The 5,656-nt window shown below is 42.1% G+C and overlaps 1 long non-coding RNA gene across 1 annotated transcript; it reads left to right on the top strand.

Moving 5' to 3' along the window:
* The first annotated feature begins 1,019 nt into the window (after positions 1-1,019).
* Positions 1,020-2,241, top strand: LOC115409015 (uncharacterized). The gene is made up of 3 exons (XR_003933875.1): positions 1,020-1,030; positions 1,914-1,916; positions 2,096-2,241. It is a non-coding gene; the product is annotated as an uncharacterized LOC115409015 (long non-coding RNA).
* Positions 2,242-5,656: the final 3,415 nt, after the last annotated feature.

The raw sequence follows: 5,656 nt of genomic DNA, 5'->3' as shown, positions 1-5,656 counted from the left end.
AAGTTTGACAATAAAAAATAAGTTTTGCAAAGTTTTGTGTTGACCTTTTACAAATTGAAAGATTTGTATTTTTCTTTAAGAAAACCACTTATAGTGGCATTTGACCAGCTTGTATTGTGCTATATTATCCTATACCTGATCAGGTTCATCACTTTACTTGAAGCACCCAATGAGCATTTAGAGTAACTTATAATCACATGATAGTGCATTGTACCAATGAGTATTATGAATCGTGGCAGTGATTATAAGACATTCTAAAGAGTTCTAATTCATAACAACTATGATATTCATAACACTCTATGATCCTTGCAACAAAAATCGGTAACCAAGTGACCATCAGTCATAAAGGTTTATAGAACTTGATCTTATTAGCCATCATAAAATGCTCTGTAATGTGTTAAGCACGTTTTCATAAAGACTTATTAAGATTTGAGTAAAGTGTTACTGAGATGTACAGCCGATCCGTGCACATACCATACAATGGGGTGAGAATATATACGCACCGCCCTTGAGCAGAACTACAGTGTATGAGTAGGATCAATATTACTGTGTTTGCAAACACTAAATCTTCTACACAAACAGCTGACCAACGGAGTACCTTTGGCTTTTGGATTAGGCCGTTCAAGATGGAGGAGAGATGTTTGCAAAGTTTGTTGACACATTTCAAAACCCAGGTGAGAAACCTTCATCGTACTCAAAACGCCTCCAAGTAGCTTTAACTCTTGTTCTAAAACGAGGTTGTGGTGCAAGCAATGATGTTGACAGACTTCTACTTACTCACAGTTTTGTAGAGGTTGTTGGAGTGATTCCCTCTTAACAGAAAAAAACTGTAAAAATTTCCAGTTAAAACCAAAACGAACAAATCCACCAACCTTTCCAGACTAAAGGGGATAAAACATATCCCACTGAACTGTAACACAAGCCACGAGCGAACATTGAACAGTCTCTTGCTAAACCTCAGAAGTTCACTTTGCCAAAAGGTTTAGTTGGATCGAAAAGCACCGCTGTTGTTAACATTTCAGGTGTCAATGTGAACTGTCTACTTGACTCAGGATCACAAGTGACCACAGTCACTGAGTCATTTTACAAACAGAATCTTCCAGATCAAAATCTGAACCCACTCTATGACCTTTCAGAAGTAGAAGGTGCTGCTGGACAGCTGGTCCCTGACTTAGTTTATACAGAGACATGTATCACTTTTCCAGAAGACCTTCTGGAAACAGACATTGCCGTACTGACCTTGGCCCTTGTTGGTCCAGATACCTGCCCGAGTAGCCAGACACCAGTGTTAGTGGGCACAAATACACTCTATGAGAAATACTCAGATATTAACACCACTGATCAGTTACCTGGATATGATGGGTTTAGGGCACTTCTGAAGACTCTTTAGCTAAGAAACACCCGAAACAGACATGGCAACCTTGGGCTGGTTACATTATCAGACAAGACTGCAGGCGTCATTCCAGCAGGCCACGCTGTAGTTTCTGTTCGGATCTTTATGGTTTGAGCCCTCCGAAAAGGCTTACCAGGAAGCACATCATTTTATCATTTTTTGTTTGCCATTTATTTTCTGTTTATTTAACTGAAATGACCACAGGTCATAAACCTGAAATACAATAAAAATAAACCATTACAATACAATCACCTGAATGTAACCATTAATCAAGCAAAAAGCTTGCAATGTCTTTCTAACAAAGACGGCTTAAATCAATCAAAACTACATTGCCCAGAATGCCTTGCGCTACTGGGCATGCGCAGTTTGAGCCCCGCACTCACGAGTCGCTTCCCATGTAAAAAAAACTCACATGCTCTTAAAGTAGATAGAAACTTAGATCACTGAAGCCCAACATTTGAAAACACATCGACACCAATGCATCTCGCCGCTGCCAGTGCTGTAAGTCGCCGAGCAAGAGCAAGTAACAAGTTTGAGCCACTGCTAGCGCCGTCAGCCGAATGCTAACGCCGCTAGCTGGATGTTAATGCCGCTAAAACTCTATAGTTTGTCCTCTCCAGATGAAGATTTTCAAAAAGCAAAACTTGAAATCATTGTCTGTACTTTGTTGCGAGCTCGTCCGGTTATTTTGCTGGAAGACAGGGAGCACACAGATGGACAGCTTGAGTGTGAAACAGCTGATTTTGTCCTTGAAGAAGTTGCTGTCAGATGCTTTTTCTGCTCCAGCAGTCACTGGCTCACACATTGTTTCACTTCCCTTTAAGAAGCCTCTCATGCACATCAGCACAGAGAGAATCCTCCAACAGTTTGACCTCAAACTCCTCAAACTGCACCCAAAGCAACGCAAGCACATGTCTCAACCTTTACTGGCAAAGATTTGCATCCAGGTTTTCACAAAGTTTATGAGTGGAAACTTTAACAACATCAGCTTCAAATCAACATTCTATTCTAATTCTATCATTTACATTGTCTACTTTTAAAGAGACACTTTGAGTTTTTAAAGATGATTTTTCAATTATTTCCATCAGAACATATGTGACAATGTGGAAAATGGAGAAAACTCCAGACTCATCTTTAAATATCCAGCACATTCCTTCAATATTCCACTAAAAGTGTGAATCCAGAGTGAAAGTCAGTGATGAAAGTGATCAAGTCCCTGTTGGAGTCAGTCAGAGCATTTCCATAGAGAGACACTTTGCATCAGCAGCTCCATGCTCCAGTGCTCTGGGAGAGTTTATAGTCCTGACAGCTGAAGACTGGAGGACTGACAGCTGTCCTTCAGGACCAGAGAAGACAGAGAAATCCTCCTGCTCACAAACATGAGTGTGATCTGCGTCCTCATCTGGACTCTCCTCTGCTGCTGCTTCACAGGTAAAGTCCAGAGAATCCAACTGCTCTCCTCCATCAACATCTGTCCCTCTGAAATGAAGCCCACAGAACCATGAGGCTGCTTTGTCTTTCTGTCTGTGTCTCCTCAGAGTCCAGAGGCCAGGTCACAGTGACTCAGTCTGCAGCAGTCAGCTCTGCTGTGGGAGGAACCGTCTCCATCACATGTACCACCAGTCAGGATGTTTATCTATCTGGTTCTGGGAACCACTATTTTTACTGGTACCAACAGAAAGATGGACAACCTCCTAAATGGCTCATTTATTTTGCCAACCGTCGAGCTTCAGGAATTCCAGGTCGTTTTACAGGCAGTGGATCAAACTCTCGCTTCACTCTGACCATCAGTGGAGTTCAAGCTGAAGATGCTGCAGTTTATTACTGTCAGAGTTATCATGCTATCAACAGTCAAGATGTGTTCACACAGTGAAAAACCGTCGTACAAAAACCTCCCTCAGTCAGACTGAACAGAAACTGAACTCACTGCTACACACTGATACACTTCACTGAACACACACAGCAGATGTTCAACCAACACACTGATAGCTGATCCATGTCTACATTGTGGTTTGAAACAAACTGGCAGCAGACAGAGTTACAGTGGTTACGGAAAGTATTCAGACAGCCATTTTTAGTTCTCTCCAGAGATGCTCAATTGGGTTTAGGTCAGGGCTCTGGCTAGGCCGGTCATGAACGGTCACAGAGGTTTTCTGAAGCCACCCCTTTGTTATTTCAGCTGTGTGCTGAGGGTCATTGTCCTGTTGAAAGGTGAACTTTGGGCCCAGTCTGAGGTCCTGAGCACTCTGGAAGAGGTTTTCCTCCAGGATCTCTCTTTCCTTGACCGCATTCGTCTTTACTTCAGTTGCAACCAGTCGTCCTGTCCCTGCAGCTGAAAAAAAACCCCACAACATGATGCTCCTTCCGCCATGTTTCACTGTCGGGATTGTAATGGGCAGGTGATGAGCAGTGCCTGGTTTTCTCCACACATACCACTTAGAATAAACACCGAAAACGTCAATCTTGGTCTCATCAGATCAGAGAATCTTATCTTTTATAGTCTGGGAGTCCTTCTTGTGTTTTTTGGAAAACTCTATGCAGGCTTCCTGTGCCTTGCTCTGAGGAGAGGCTTCCATTGCACCACTCTGCCATAAAACCCCGACTGGTGGAGGACTGCAGTGATAGTTGACTTTGTGGAACTGTCTCTCATCTCCCTCCTGCATCTCTGGAGCTCAGCCACAGTGATCTTTGGGTTCTTCTTTACCTCTCTCACCAAGGCTCTTCTCCCACGATTGCTCAGTTTGGCTGGACGGCCAGGTCGAGGAAGAGTTGTGGTCATTCCAAACTTCTTCCATTTGAGGACTCGGGAGGCCACTGTGCTCTTAGGAACCTTGAGTGCTGCAGAAATTCTTCTGTAACCTTGGCCAGATCTGTGCCTTGCCACAATTCTGTCTCTGAGCTCCTTGGGCAGCTCCGTCCACCTCATGACTCTCATTTGCTCTGACCTGCACTGTGAGCTGTAAGGTCTTATACAGGTGGGTGCCTTTCCTAATCAAGTCCAATCAATTTAATTAAACACAGCTGGACTGCAATAAAGAAGCAGAACCATCTCAAGGAGGATCAGAAGAAATGGACAGGATGTGAGTTAAATATGAATGTCGCTGCAAAGGGTCTGAATACTTATGACCGTGAGATATTTCAGTTTTTCTTTTTTCATAAATTTGCAAAAATTTCTATATTTTTTTTTTCTGTCAAGATGGGTTGCTGAGTGTACATTAATGAGAAATAAAATGAAGTTTTTTTGATTTTGGCAAATGCCTGCAATGACACGGAGTGTGAGAAATTTCAAGGGGTCTGAGTACTTTCTGTACCCACTTATATCTGTCATGATTAAACCAGATCATTTCCCTTGAGAAGACCATCATCATCATCTCAGTAATCAATCACTACAACATGGCTGTCCTCACTTTTTCAGTCTACTTTTTGTTCATGATCAAACCTCATCAAAATCCATCCATAACCAAACTCATTTCCCATCTCAGCTATAAATCACTACAAGAGAGAAAAAGCAGCTTCTTGCTGATGATAGTGTCAGTTACTGAACTCTCCAGTTGCCCTCATTCATTCATCAGTTCACATGAGAAGATTGTATTGAACATTTTATCACAATGTGATCTCCAATTTACCTTTCGATACGTCTGAGTTTTAAAAAGTTTTTCCCACTGTACCTTTGCACTTGAACCCGACTGACCCATCACAAGAAGCGTAGCGGCCATCGGCAGTGAAGCCACATCATAGGTCGTCATAGTAACGCACAGCAGACGATGTTTGGGACACTGTAGAGAAAGAATGTCTTCAGACTCCAGAGGACAAAACTTTTAATAAGCCTCCCATTGGATTGCACATAAAATAAAACAAAGATGATAAACAAAACCTCAATAGCTGACATGGGATGTATTTCTTGGATGTCAAACACGAATTAGACAAAAATTTAGGAAACAATCATACATATCTGTTCAGGCCGTCCAGCCTCAGAAACTCTGGGAGACATGTCAACGTCAGGAGCCTGAAAAGAGACCCAGTTAACATCAGACCCTCTGTGTGGACAATAAAGAGAATAGAATAGAAATAATTCATTCATTCCAGTCAGGGAAATGGAAGAATGGCAGACATGTTTGAGCAGTTCTATTTTTGACAGTTCAAAGGGCCAATAAGCCAAACATATCCACACCACATACTCAAATGACTGCACACTTACTCAGATGCAAATGCAGATTAAATAAAGGAAAGTCTCCAATTAATGGTTTCATAAATTACTCACTT

The sequence above is a fragment of the Salarias fasciatus genome, chromosome 22 (genome assembly GCF_902148845.1).
Source record: "Salarias fasciatus chromosome 22, fSalaFa1.1, whole genome shotgun sequence".
NCBI classification, from domain to species: Eukaryota; Metazoa; Chordata; class Actinopteri; order Blenniiformes; family Blenniidae; genus Salarias; species Salarias fasciatus.
Note: the sequence above shows the minus strand (reverse complement) of the source record. Positions and strands in the feature narration are given on the sequence as shown.